Source organism: Synchiropus splendidus, chromosome 13 (genome assembly GCF_027744825.2).
Source record: "Synchiropus splendidus isolate RoL2022-P1 chromosome 13, RoL_Sspl_1.0, whole genome shotgun sequence".
Lineage (NCBI taxonomy): Eukaryota > Metazoa > Chordata > Actinopteri > Syngnathiformes > Callionymidae > Synchiropus > Synchiropus splendidus.
The window spans coordinates 2,579,326-2,594,566 of NC_071346.1; the positions used below are offsets into that span (position 1 = coordinate 2,579,326).

Below are 15,241 nucleotides of genomic sequence, written 5' to 3' on the forward strand. Positions count from 1 at the left end.
CTGTCGAGGCGCAGAGAATGCGAGGGGAGGGTGAGCGCGCTGAAACCTCGCCAGTGTTTCCCTGACCTTTGTGGCCCCTGTGGCGGAAAAAGTGAGGCCGTCGTGGACGCGAGGTGTGTGTGTGTGAGGAGAGTGACCCGCAGCTCAAAAGAAAGCCCTTCGAACTGACTCATTTTTGCCATGTTGTGCACTCACCGTGTGACCGCGGCTCCTGCGGCGTTCACATGCCAGCTTATAGATCCAGCACTGACCACTTCGCCCCCGATCGCTCGTGCTATCACGACCAAGCCTGTAGTTAGTCGGCGCGCTCACTGGCCCTTCCACGGTTTGTTGTTGTTTTTTTACGGCCAGACAAACGGAAAGAAACCACAAGTCCCCTTTTGATGTTTGTGAGAGAATTTTGGGAAAGGCATTCTGTCCACACACGCTTTCTCAACCCTCGGATCCGAGCTGTCGTTCTCAGGTGCCAGCTGCAGGGTTTGCTCAGGACAAACTGGCTGGACCGGCCAGCGACTGTCAAAATACACGAGCTGTTAGCGCTAGCTTCACTCTGATGCGGAAAAATAAGCGGATTATTTGTGTGTTGTTTTATAGCTCACGACATCCCGTCTGTCATATTTCACTGCAAATATCTTTAGATCTTTTTAATGCTGGCTCTGACGGACTCTCTGGAAAACAGTTTATTGTCATCCGCAACAAAAGAATTCCAAATTCTTTGGTCCTCATTAGGAGGAATGGTTCTTATCTTGCTGTTTGTATAAACCTCGACTGCTGTGTCTGTTGATTGGCTGGCATAACTACAGCGTGATGGAAGGCTCAAAATAAAGTTAGGCGGCTAAAGATGCAAAGGAAAATCCACTTCCTGTACTGGACTGGCTGAAAATGAGTTGTTACTTTTGGTGGAGATAGGTCCGTCATATACTGTACTTCGGGCCCGGCGAATATCAAGACATAGGGGGCGATGTAGAGTTGTCTCTCCCACTAGATTGCTCAGTCATGTGGCTTCACTTCTTCCGCTCACAATAGTCCAACTTGTCGCTTGGTGGTTGGAATAAAAACAAGGAATTTGTTTACATGGACCTGCTCCTCTTCCTGACACATCCCTCATTATTGGCCCATATCGCTGCTACTTCCACCGCTTCAGCGCACCGGTGTTTGGTACCTTCAGTGATGTCACAAGATGGCGCCGGCGTTTGACCCACTTATTAAAACCTTGTCAGAATCGCACTGTATTTTATGCAAACTTAATTCTGTTGGATTTTCTTTGTTTACCACTTCTTCTTTCTAGAGATGTGTTTGGGTCGGTGACGCTGTGAAGCCTCTGTCATGGAACTAAATGTGGACATTAGGAGTGAAACAAATGAAACGCTCATACAAGAATATAAAAGAAACCCCGCCACCATTAGTCCTATGACTCCCCGCTTCCCTGCTCGCCCACCTGTTTCTGTGGCAGACGCAGAGTCAGAGTCAGGGCTGTTTATCTTTAATCGAATCGCTGCTGCAACCCAAACGTCTCTCTCTCTGACTGAAGCCACAGGTTGGAGGAATGTCTGCCGTCTGGACGGGAAAACAGAATCAGCTGAGATCAGCAAATAAGAGCGCAGCTACTCTTACTCCTTTTCCCGCTTTCCCTCCACGCGCTTCTCACACACGCTGGCCGTGGCGCTCACACACACACACACACACACAGGCTTTCACATGGAGGAAAATGACACCTTTTCTTTCAGCTATTTCCTCTGTTTTCACATACTTGGGCCGAGGTAAAGAGTGTGTTTTCATGTGACAAAACACACAGAGGTCTGTATGAATTCAGGTGGTGAATGGCCTAATTCATCATCCCGCGTTTGGCCTGTCTCAGCCCCGGCTGGGAATATTGCTATCTGCACTTAAAACGCGACCCGCTGATGCTGTCTCTGGAGCTTAAAGAAAGTACAACTCACTGCTGTCCTCTGTTTGACTGATGACTTCTCTGGAGAGTCAGAATTCCAGCTGAAATGTGGTTTTGGAAAGGCTTTTTTACTCGGAACGAGTCGCAGGAAACGGCAAGTCTTTTTTGGCCGCTCGCTTGACACAAGTGGAGGAGAAAGTATCTGCTTGGATAAAACAAACAGCTACTGTTTTTAATATCCCGTGAAGGATGACAGCTGAAACCACGTTGTTGTCAAATGGGATTTTAAAGGGACAAGGTTCATCTTCAAAAACTTGTGTTTCCCTTCACGTAGACCAGAAATTTGACTTATCTGACATGTACTTCAAAACAATGACCTTCTTCACACTCAAACTTAGTTGTTTGAGAACCTCTCACTCACACCGACAATTAAGGGACTTAAATTAACCTCTGTGTTTCTGGACTGTCGAGACAAATGGAAAAGAAAGACCCAGCTTTGCCATAGTTTCCTCCAGGTGGATTGAAACCTGCGACCTTGCTGCAGCAGTTACAGTGTTGCCATAAGATTCAGCTTGGACCCATTGGTCAAGAGATTTAGCTTAATATGAAAAAGACCGATGCTCATTGAATAACAAGGTCTTCAGCAACTCTGGATCTCCAGAGCCTTGAAGATCCGGCACAGCTGGATGGTTCTGTAGAAACTCCAAATGATGACGGCCCAAACCATCTGGACTTGCTTTCTCCAAAAAAATAGAGGCAGGGTGTCACAGATTAGTCTTGAGGAGGTTTCATGTTTGCACTTAATCCGATTAGATTGGAATACTAAATGTTCCTTGCTGATGTAGGTGCGAAATCTGTGTCCTGCCGCTGGATGATGACGGCACAGCCGACAGATCCGATTGGCAGACTGTGGAGAAGAAGGGACGTATATCCTGAGCTAAACAATTGTTGTAAACCCCACTGTACCTCAAAGTTCCAGGCCTAGATTCTAGAGAAAGATTTCAACAAAGTTAGGGCCTAGGAACCCAGCTGTGCTTTCCAGGAAGATTCAGTGTTCAAATGGGCATGAAATGGAAAAGCTATAAATTGTGCTGACAGCTTGATGTACGTAGCGTTGTTCCTCACTGACTAACTGTCGGCGGTGGACGTGACGCCCTCCAGTGGTGCTGCTCCAGGTCTCAGTGGTGGAGTTATGACTGCTGATCGACCTTTACCGTGGACGTGAGGGGCTGGTCCAGCGCGGCAAGTCCTCCAGCGTCCTCCCTTCTCACGAGCTTTTCACACACATGCTGATAACCGCACTCCAACCTCCCCACCGAAGGGAGCGGGTCTGTAATTACCGAGCCTCGGCGGAGCGCCATAATCACAATGACTCAAATAGAAATCTGGATCAACAGATGATTCCAGATTCCATCTGTTTACACCGCAGTGCTTCGATTCAAACATGCGGAACAGGATGACCTATTGTCCCGGGAGCCTTTGTTTGCGTTTCTGTCATGAGCCAGTACGAACGTGGCCCTGCGTAATTGCGCTTTTGTGTTTTTCAGCCCACATCAAAGTCGCTTGTTTGCATCGAGTAACAAAAAAAAAAAATCTGTTTAAATCCACAGCCAGCAATGAATCGCACTCCTGTCCGGCTCTACACACGCCTCAGTGTTCTGTTACAGGCACTAACACTGCATGTCCACAACTTCAGGTCGGCAGGAGGAAATTGTTAAATGAGCAGAAACATCTCAGAGCAATGGGAGGAAGATGCCATTCGCCTGTTCACAGTGATGATGCTGGTGCCTTGAGCTCAACAAACTGTGCACAATGTAGTGGTACCCCAAATTTTGGGGTATTTTTCATTAGCGCTATCCTGGTATAGATGGTAAATCTATTTAGTGTAACACAATCCAGTGTCTCTCTTACAAAATTTCCCTTTTTAATTTTAATGTAACTGTTCGCACTGCCAACCATCAGTTACACAGCAAAACAACAAGCTTTCGGAATTGTTGTCATGACCTTGACGGGTCCTACACAGGCTGTGGTACCTCCTGATGACTAGGTATAACCCATTCTCACTCGAACGGCGACTATTTCCAAGTGTACTTTTCCGTCCTACGTTGATGACGAAGGCAGCTGTCCATGTCGCATGTTGACACAGAGGTGTTTCCCCTTTGTGACGTTCCAAACATGGCGGGTTGGAACAGGGGCTTCCGTAGAAGTCACTGTGACTGGAGCGCATTTTATATGCCGAGTGACACATGGTAGTATGCAGAGCGAAGTTAGCGCCCTCTCATGGCTAACCTCTTTCTCTCGCGTGACATGCAGCCCACGCCGTCAGGATATGCAGCGAAAGGTACAATATTCAGTGGAGCATTATACTTGCATTATACGAGTGATGCCAAAGTCACACGTTGATACCGAAGTGCACTTGTAAACACTCCCTATTTGACCCATTGGGAGTTGTGTTGCTAGCTCATGTTGCAGTTCTTTAAAAACATCTTCGATGTCCATTGGTGAATCTTTCAATCGTGTAACTCGACGTCATCTTCAGCTCCGGTTTCCCTCTGGCGGCCTTGTGTCCTGTTGCTGCCTAACCTAAGGTTAGCTAGCTTGTTAGCTAGCTTATCTGGCTGGCTGATAGCAGCTAGACTCTAACTTCTCATGGCTACGCAAAGTGGATGCAAAGAAGCTCGGAAAAAGGCTCACTGTCCGTCTGTGCTGCGCCCCCTGCTGTCCACACACTTGTCTTTTTTTGTGTGTATGTGTGTGCAATTCACCATCATAAAAAACTGGTCTGACGGTGACGAATCTGAGAGAATACTTCTGATTCATTTGGCTTTGTTTCGCTAACAAACACGCAAAAGGAAAATTACAAAACATAATTACGGTCTTTCTTCATGGATTCATTCCTTTTCTTCCGCCTACTCTCTTTACGTGATCGGGGGGTGGGGCCACAACCTATCCCAGCTACCTCGGGCGAGAAGTGTGCTGGACACAGTGACATAACATAGCATTTTTTGGGTTTATTTTTCATCATTGAAATGGTTTCTGTACTTTCACTTGTTGAACCATGGCGTCGTGCGTCGCATGGCGGAAATGCTGACCCTGTTTTTCAGCTCGCAGGCCACTGTCGCTTAAAAAAAACTGCTGCAAACACTGCCGTTGCTCAATGGCAATTGCCTAAGACACTCCATTCCAGGGAAGTGAATGCACTGCCTTGTTCCAAATTTAGTTTTCTCCTGCCACCAAGAGCTGCTATTTGCTCTGCCATTTCTCAGGGTTGTGGGCTTCTTTAATGAGCACTTTGATCCCACTCAGGTCTGGCGCTGGTGTTTACGCGACCCTGAGGTGGAAAATAAGGAAAAGCTCTGCTCAGACCTCGTAGCTGTGGACCGGTTTAGTGACCACATCGCGACCCCGAGGACCTCATCCCCTCCACCTCCTCAGTCTCACCGGCCACAAGCGCGGTTCCCGAGCGTCAGCCCTTTTTGTCTGGAGGGATCGCACGTAAATCTGAGGCGGGAAAGTGGTCCACTTGTTACGAGCTCGGATGTCGGCAGCAGATGGTTCATCTGCAGCGGAACACGTGTCCCACATTGAGACCTCCCTTTGTCGCCTCCATCAATTCATAGCTGGAGTGGAACGGCTTTTTGGCAGCAGATATTCTATATCCACTTTTCCTGACTTGCCAGAGCTGGATAGTTTTTAGCACTGCGCCTGAGCGTGGCTTCACTGACCTGCGTAAGATCATCACATTGACAGGTTCTTTTCCCAAACACCCTCAGACTAACACGGCCTCGACGGCCCACTTTCTTTGTGGTTCCTCTCCTCCTTTGTGGACGGTGGGATGAGGAGCAGCAGGCCACAATTACGAGGAATTATTTGACAGACTCAGTCTGTCACACTTTTCTTGCATTCTTTCAATTGACTAAAGTTACAATTTGGTGACTTTGGTGACATTATTAAAAAAAGTTCTTTGCTTTATTTTGATTCCCTGTACAGAGGATGAATAATGCTTGAGCTTTTTAAGTCGTGAAAGTGGCAACAGAACTGTGGCTAAAACATGATTTTGATCTTTGTGATTTAAAAAAGGCGCTTTTTCCCAAGGTATTTTCTCTTTCCATCCATCGTTCTTTTCATTCTTCTTTTTAGAACTTTGTAACTCTGTCATTCAGAATGAGCGTCTGATCTCAAATCACAGTGGAAATCTCAGCTTCTAAGATGCAGCATCGGTGTGTTTCGACACCTGTTTCCAGTGGAAACATGCCCTCTGTTTGAGCAGATGATTCTCCGCCACGATGGCTTGGCTAGCATCTGTGTCTCGACCCTCTCTGCACACATTTTCCCTGAGATTTTCGAGGCAGTGGCCTGCATCTGTTGACGCTGTGGAAGCATCCAGAAGCGAGTGGCAGCGTTTATAGCACCATTTGTAGCGTCACAGTGAAGGGATGGAAGCCACCGCCACGCTGCCGTTCAGTTTTGTAATAGTTTTCTGCCGGTTTCATAACAAGCCAAGTGTCATTAAAATATTTAAGCTCCAGAGCACATGGTGAAGGTGAGGTTTGATTCAGCGTCTCTGGGTGCCTGCGAGCCTCAGCTGGATGTGTGACATTCCTTGGTATCATTCACTCTCCCATTAACACGGGGAACTGAATGTTCTCCAGTCAGAGTGAGTCTGGCTCAGGAACCATTTCAAATGTCAACTGAATGAAGGGTGCTTTCATTCAGGCAGGAATTCAGAGACATGGTTGAGATGGTGAGGTGTTGCTACAAACAGAGATCTCTGAATCCGGTTCGAAGGGGAGGCAGGATATGCAAAGCCTTTATAACTGCAGGGGCGACAGGTGCGCGGCTTACTTCTGCAAACTTGGAACTACGAGGACAAACAAACAGAAAGTGGCTCACTGGGTTCTGACATAAGCACTGTCAATATTGGCCCAAGACTGAGTATCAATGCGGAATATGTTCCGTGTATTGCTGCCGAGAGGAAACTCATAAGTGGGTTTGCATTTTCCAGAAACAAGACGTGATTACGGCTCTTTCAGTTGTCTGAAGTTCAGTCTAATCCTCAGTAAACGACCCGTCCTGACCCCCTGTAATGCTGCGTGCTTCAACCGGGAGACTGTCAGGTGTGTTGCGGGGAAATGATCCGGCTTCACCTCATGTGTCTGGAGTCAGAGGCGGGCGATATGATGCCATGGAATCATGACAGTGAGAAGGTGTTGAGGAGCAACCAAGGTGAGGAGATGATCCCATGGATTGGCTGCCATTCTTTCTCTCCACTCTACTGTAGAGCTCCAGTGTGTTGATCCGTCCCTCAGTCAAAGCAGCGCTGCTGTGGTGCGCCGCGCTCCTCTTCTCACACGCTCACAGCCAAGAAGCCGCTCACATGTGCAACTTCCAGCTGTTTTTAAAGCTGATGCGCCTCTAACTGGACCACACACTTTCACCACAGAACCATGGAGGGAGGGAGGGCAGGATCCTTGTGGGAGCCGCCACCAGGCCAAAGACTGTCTGCACCGCAGAGCTAACAGAGCTAACGGCTAACATGACGTCTCACTACAAAACTACTAAACTAAATGCACGACAAAATAAACGCACTCCAAAATGTGAAGTGCGAAAGAATCATTGTTTTTATCAAGCAAGCTCAGGCAAAGAAGCTGAGGATTTCTCTGGAAACTCAAAACTACAATAAAGTTGTGCAAAAGAGAAGTGAGAAAATAATAATTGCAGTACAAAACATTTTCCTTCCCGTGTAGCGTTCCACATGGGGGTTTGGATGGGGGGATATAGAAGGAGCGCCGTGGCTTACCGAACCCTGATCTCTGTCTTTCTTTTACGTGATATGACTCAATACATGCCGAAAAGTGATGCCAAAAATGTAATTTTTGCCACAGGAGTCTAAATGGAATCAGTCTCTATTTTAGCATTAGCATCTTGTCCATCTGGTTTTTGGAAGATTCTGGAGAAAGCAGCCAATTGACAATTGTTTTGTTTCTGGTGACTCCGATAGCGTCTTTTAACACAGCTAAATAGTCGACATGTGGGAAGCAGAAGCTCCAGTGGAACACTGTTTATATCGGCTATTTCCGATACCCAGGAGAAGATTGGCGCCGTGACTCACTCTGCAAAACTTAATGATTTATTTTTGAAGGAGCCCAACGCTCCTCCACCTGGACATTCTTGAGCGCTGGATTTGGAGAAGGAGACGTGAATTGTTCTCAGCCAACGACTAGAACTAGCATGTTGACTCAGTGACTCAGTTGCTGTTTGCTCTGGGCTGTTAATGACTGAAGTATAGGGTCATGTGATGAGCAGGATCCTGTCTCTGAGGGGAACAGTCTTTTCAGACGCAGTGAAAAATGGAAGGATGGGAATGATTGTTTCGGTGAGGAATGGTTGCAGGGCTGGATGGCAGCGCTGCCTGGACTTGCCCCCCCACGCTGCCTATCCACGTGCCGTGGACACCCATGTGCCAGCGCCGATGAGTCACCGCAGACAAGTGTGAGCCCTGGCTGACATGACTCACGGCACACTCGGGGAGGATGGCTCCAGAGGAGTCGACATTTTCTCATGCTCCGAGTCGACTACCTGTTACCCCAAGTGAAAAACAACAGCACGCCACAGAATACCGCGGAAATGCATCAGAACCTGTTAGCTCAGATCAGGCGTCAATTCACGCCAAGTGCCTCTCCTGATTCTAGTATGCGAGTCACGATGTTTGCTGATGGAAAGCACCTGTGTTGTGTTAGCTTGAGCAAGCTAGTATTTGTTCATGCGCTCACGCGGTTTCTCCAGTTTTTACGCACAAATCCGCTGCATGGCGGTGCAGAATTTTGAGCGATGAAATGTGAGCTACCCCGGAGAACCGCCGAGGAGAAATTGGGCGTCACATTTTCATTATAGTGTCCCCTCCATGGTTCCCACAAGCCTGGGATATTAGCTGTAACTACTGTGGAGTCTCACTGTAAGTGCTCCATGACTAAGTCGGCGTAGTTTGCGTGTGTCGGGTCCATGCTGTGGACGTGCGTGGGCGGCGGGCGCTCGCTGGTGCCCGACCAAGGGTTACAGCCCCACGGAGTCGCCGCCGCTGCTGATACAGAAAGATTACAGGTCTTATCTGTGGCTCCTAAAGTCACTTCTAGGACTGTTTTATTGCGACACAGGAAAAAAAGGCCATAAACCTAAAGTGAGTGACGGATAGCTGCACTTGGCTGCAGCGGCTTCTCATTAGCGCGGTTTATGGCCCAGGATCCTCAGTGAAAGCATGTGCTGGGCCGGGCCGGTCACCGTGGCCAGAGCCGGAGCGTCCTCAGGACAAGTTCAGGGTGACTGCCAGGAACTTTTAATGTGAAATAAATCTGAACGCTGGATGCTGCTAACCACGAAAGCTCTGTCTGAAAACCTTGAGCGACCTGAAAACACGGCAGATTCCGTCACACGCTGCTTGGAACGATTTGATGGTGCACCTGACGTGAGCGCAGGAAGTGACGGTCACACGCGTCAGTAGCGTAAGAGCTGTGTCTCTGTCTCCGTGGGGGCCCCTGGACCCGCCACCTCTGCGCCGGATATGAATGAAACTCAAAGACGTTTCTGTCGTCGGATTTTATTGTTGCAGAACTTCCTGTTTACCATAGAAGGCGTTGCCCTGTTGTGTTGAGGATGGTGAGTTCCATCTGTCATGGCTTTGGGACCCCTGCGCAACACAGGTCCCTTGGTTACCTGTGTGTGAAGGAAGCAGAAGATACGTGACAGGCTCTAATCCCTTCAGGTGTTTGCTGTGTGTTTAGTTGATACCTGTGGTGGTTTGTCAGCCAGTCAAATGGATCCCATCATCCCCAGGCATCCGAGGAATGAATCGCCGGAGACCTCCAGCATCTCCAGTCGCACCAGTTTTCACACACAGTGGACCAGAGGAGCTCTCGAGATGACTGGAATAGTTCAGATGCTGCTCAGACAAAAGCAGGAGAAACAGGGGCGATGAGTGAGGCGCGGGAGCGCCGCCGTGACCCGCTGGCCGACCTGGGTTAATCCCGGTTTACGCTGACCTCACTCAGCAGCTCCCCTCACCTGGAGCGTGACCCCCGCCTGACCCCTGAGGCGCTGACAGCCTCGACATGGCGACTTCTCTGGGAGGCATTTTCTTAGAAAGCTGCTGTGATCACCCCAAAAGAGTCAACAGAGCCACGGATTCAAAGAAAAATCGCCGCTTCATGGGAGCATTTCTCATGCAGTGGCCTGTTTTGTGTCGCTGTATCTGACAGCTGGAGCTGATTGTTCAGTGTCAGGGCTGTTTGTTTTCCCGGTCAAGGCGTCGGAGGCTTCGTTTCAAATGAGTCAAAGTGACTAATGTTGGAATTATAGGTGGCGGACACACGGTAGCGAGATGACAGTGCAGATAGGAGCTCACATTTGTGCCCTGTTAACAGCAATAAATCAGCTTCAGACATGTTTGTCGAGTGTGTAGGCGTGCGGTGGTTGTAAAGGTGTTTCCACACCGTGTGTGTGTTCAGCATAGGTCGCGTATTTGGGTTTTTAGTCGGGTGTCAGGTGGGACATTGAGTCACGTGACACGTCCGCTATGCTGTTTTGTCGATTTGGGCTCCATTCAGTGCTGTCGCGTGTTTGTAATGGTGTTTTTTATTTGAACATAATATTCTCCATAATATTCTGTGCATCATTCTAAACACTGGATTTATGAGGAGAATGACCAGCAGGCGAGTAACGTGTGGAGAAGTTTCAGCTCTGATGCGAGTTTCAATGGATGCAACAAAACAATTTTTCAATTTTAGATGATTATTTTTAATGGTAGAAATTATAGTCAATCATCCTGTAACTTATCCAGTAGGATGGAAAATATTAAAATATGTCAAAGTAAAAATACCGTTGAGGGTCTTTATTATTGTATTATTTATCTTAGATCATGTATTTAATTCTTTTATTTAATCGCTGTTTTTTTTACTTTTAATCACAATAACAATAATAATAATAACAATAATAATAATAATAATAACAATTATTATTATTGTTGTTGTATAATGATTCCCATTGATATATATTTTAGAATTGTAATTTTTTTATATTTACAAAGTAAAACATGTTTTCAGTTTTCATTCGCATTGTGATGTCAAATCTTCTATCGTCTGTGTTTTATTCAAAACATTTTTAACCTGTTTCAGATGATAGCAGTCATGGCTTTAACATACTGAAAAATACTGGTGTTTTTAGCAACAGAAGGCTTCAACATATGCAAATATTTCTTTTCCATTTTCCATACTTCGTCTCAAAACATTACACAAAAAACGTTTACAAAACATTTCATTCCAGTGTCAGCTCTTCAAATCTCCTCTGGATTCAACAGGCTGTGCCTCGTGGCCACTGGGATCCAAGAGTGTGTTTTCATGCTTTGTTTACATCCGCGGGCCATAAACCTGCAATAAAATGATCTAAGCCGCTTGTTCGCTGCAGCCTCGCAGTAAAACGTTACCCGAGACGACTGGGCTGCTTTAAGGAGCACATCATAAAGCTAATATGCTCCTCTGTTGACAGAACCAGGTGAATAAAAGCCTTCCTGCGCTTAACAGGCCTTTCTGCTTATTTGGTACAGTGAGCTGGAATCTTCTTATGGCCTTGTAATGATTCACCGTTTACGAGGGGCAGAAGGTCGCGCTGGTCTTTCACGCTTCCGTCGGAGCAGGAGCGGAGCGCCGACGCCGCCGGTGCAGCTCCATCGCTGCGGCTTCATGTCGATGAACCAGGCTCTTTCAGCTGCAGCGGAGCCTTGCTTCCCTCAGTTGTTTTCCTGGTCGCCTCCGACCCGCGTCTCCTCCGGTGAGGGGAGAAAACCTGACCTCACTTCTTCACTTCAAACCGGCCCAGGCGGTCGTAATCGTGTCTGAAAGGCAGCAACAGCAGGTCGCGGTGGGAGAGCTTTGTTTCTGCTGATGACTTCTGTGAGGCCTTTGTTATTCACCTGCAAGTATGAGCTCAGACAACTGTGAAGAGCCGCTGAAAGTGCTCTTGGCTTTCAGCCGAGATTCCGGGGAAACCTCATCTCTGAGTCACTGACTGAGACTTTCCCAGGCCTGTGAGCAGATGCACCGGCGTCTGAGTCCCTCACGGATGACGGAGCTCTCCTTCCACTTCTTGGGTTTTGAAGAAGAAACTGAGCCTGGATCACCAGTTAAAGCCTCACATCGTCGGTTTTTAATGTTACAGTCGATAACCATTCATGTGACCTGGCCATCACCTCGCTACCTCAGTCTTGACCAGCAGGATGAAAGTATGAAAAACTTTTAAACATTCTACTGCAGGAAAAACAATAATACAATATGAAGGTTTTATTGCAAATTTTCACCCATTTGTTTATTTATTTCTAAGTGACCCACATCAGTTTATTATTGACAAAAATATGATGCTTATTTTCAGAAATTTGTCTTTTGATTTAGTCATTGTATGTTTATTAGATTGATGAATATTTAATTGATCAAAAATAAGTACACTTTTTTTTTGACTTTTTATGTTATTTCTCTGCTGGTCCTCTTTTTTTTTTTTTTTTACAATATTTTCATGTGTTTTGATTAAAAGCAGTCAATAAAATATGTTTTAATTGACTTGATTTGTTGTTTACATTATAATTTAAACTTTTTTTTAATCATTTGTTTTGAATTCATTCACTATTTGAATATGTTCTGTTATTTCTCATTATATTTTGATTTAAATCTTCAGAATTATTCGTGGGCTTTGTTCTATTTGATTTTCTATCTATGGAATTCATGAGAAAAACAAACTTTTCTTTGACTCTGTATTATGATGGTGATCTGGTGAGTCAAGACGCCGCCCCTCCCCCCCTGGTCTCAGGTGGCTTAGGTCAGGTAAGACTGCCCGGGGCCTCTGGTTAAATCCCCAGTCCAGACGTCTGCTCAGACCTGCTCTGTCCCTCATTGATTGTCACTTTATTCCCTCATTGTTCCCGGGAGCCCCTCTTTGTCTGGGGGCCTCCTGCATTGTCCCGCGTGGGCACCAGTCTGCCAGCACAGAGGCCTGCTCCTGGGTCTGAAGTGTGCCCCCAACACTAGTTTGCTCATGGTGGCGATCGCCGTGTTTCTTCGCTCTCGCGTCGCCGCGCTTATGAAACTGCTGACGCGGCGCTAATCTTGGCAATGATCAAAAACCCGACTGCTGCCATATTCGCCGGCGGTTTTGAAGTTGACAGTTGTGTAATGAAATATCACCTGTCGGTTCAGTTATGACAGAAATCTGACATTTGGTTACATAAATGTTCCGCCGGAGTGACTGGCAGCACACTCTCCCTAAACTGTCCCCACTGAAGTCATGCTCTCCGCAGCCTTTGTGGTTTGATGTGTTCGAACATGAAACAGGTCTGGATGGGTTTTTTTCTTCTTTTATTCGATTCACAAATATCATCCGTGTTTTTCGTTTCCACGGAGCCGCTCTCGGGCTCACGCTGGGAAACCGCTCGGCTGCTCTCGTGCAGCCAGAAGGAATGTGTTTGTTGTTGACGTCGGCGTTTTCACTTCAGATGCCCCAAACTGTTTGTCTGGTCCTCCTCATGGTGGAATGGTAGAAACGCTGCAGACAAATAAAAGAGGAATACAGGCGGCTGAGGCAGACGCAGCAGCCCACAGTCGCAGTGACGCCGCCGCTGTCGTGACGCCCAGGAACCAGTGCTGCTGCAGATTAGCTTGTGAGTAATTAAAGAACTGTTCCAGGTGCTGCACCTCAGTTACGTAACTGCGTGTTGTACAACACATAATACGCCTTATAATAAGGTCCACAGCTCTGACGTCACCACCGCTGCACAACTTAACAGGAATTTATTTCATTTCTTGTTGTGTAGCCGTCAGTTTTGAGCGGCATCGTTTCATTTTTCACCATTTTACCGACTAAGAAGGAAGTTCCCGACCCTGACTCTGACTCTCTCTGAACTCTTATGTATCTATTCACTTTCATTTGCCTTTGAAAACTTAGTTTATGGGTTAAAAAATATTCTGATAATGTACTGTATATATTTGCACCGATATTTTTTCTTTTCTTTATCTACAAAAGATGGCACACACACACACACACACACACCCATGTCCTGTTTTTATGTTTTTTTTTTGTGGACTTTTCATTGCCGTAACCCTTCACCCAGCCTCTCCCTCTAAACCTAACCATCCAAAACACATAGCTCACCTGAACCAGGACCTTAACCAAACTTAAATTCAACTATAATGACCCAGTTGTTTTGAAGTTTTAATCCTCAAATTGAGGCTTAACCCTGTGGGGACCTTTTGTCGGTCCCCACAGGGTTAAGCTATACAAGCTCGCACACATACACAGAGGCAAATTGTGTTTACGTACATGACCCAAGCAAAACAAAAAGTAATAACTTTGATGGTCATTGCTAGTCCCTTCTCGTCCCTCCCAAACACCACCTCAGTATCTTCTTCTCTGACTCTTCTGACTCAGACTCCTGAGTCTCATCAGGTACCTCCACCTCTCCATCATCTCGTCCTTACTCTCAGCTCACATCTAACTATATCATCGACAAACATCATTGTCCACTGGGTGGAATCGGTGCAACGTGGCAACATGTTATGAAGCTTTTCTTCACAAGATCGACTGGGGTTCAGCCAGGTAAATTCACATCCACAGTGAGAAGAGTTCAATCAACATTGATATTTTCCATGAAACATTTCCTGGCTGTTCCTGAGCAGAAGTCCTGTGGTCTGTTCTGGCCTCTCCGTCCGTGTCCCAGGAAACGGGACGACAACAGCTGGAAACCGAGCCTGCGATATGAAATCTTAAACTCGGGGTCACGTCGATAAACTCAAGGTTACCTCCGCAGCCTCGCTGTAACTGAAGCTGCCGGTGAATCTCGGTGGACAATGACGGTGACTGAGCCTGTCGCTATTGTCCCTCCGCTTTGTGTTACATGGGAATCAGGACGACAGGAAACCCTCCTTTTGTTGCGCGTTTTCATTTGTGGCACCTGAAGAGCTGCACACACACACACACACACACACACGGACACTTCAAAGCCACACAAATATGAAATGAAGGTGCTGCTGGATGGGACGGCCGGCGCCGAACCCCACAGGAAATGACATCATATGACCGAATACATGGCAGAATATCTGTCCCAAAAAATGTTTGTCTGGCGTGACAGAGGTCGCGTTTCGCTTCTCCGAGCTATTGTGTGGCGGAGTCGACAAGATAATAGGACGAGCGGCTCAATAGTTAATATTGAGTTACGTCCGTACCAGACTGAAAGCACTTTAGAGTTGATCGAGTTTCTTATTTGTTCTACTGCTGATGACTGAATAGCACTGGCCTGTATCAACAGTTCGGACCCTTTAG

The 15,241-nt window shown here is 46.9% G+C and overlaps 1 protein-coding gene across 3 annotated transcripts in view; it reads left to right on the plus strand.

Moving 5' to 3' along the window:
* LOC128770123 (epidermal growth factor receptor substrate 15-like 1) overlaps positions 1 to 15,241 on the plus strand; it is an 84,916-nt gene that overhangs the window by 36,488 nt on the left and 33,187 nt on the right. The window contains exon 24 of one of the 3 annotated variants that reach the window (XM_053884408.1): positions 1 to 10,762. This exon is cut by the window's left edge and continues 23,219 nt beyond it. The exons of 1 other annotated variant lie outside the window; for it this stretch is intronic. The gene's annotated coding sequence lies outside the window, so the exon portion shown is untranslated. Of the gene's footprint in view, positions 10,763 to 15,241 lie in introns of those variants that run through there. One more of the 3 variants, XM_053884409.1, reaches the window with a different exon arrangement.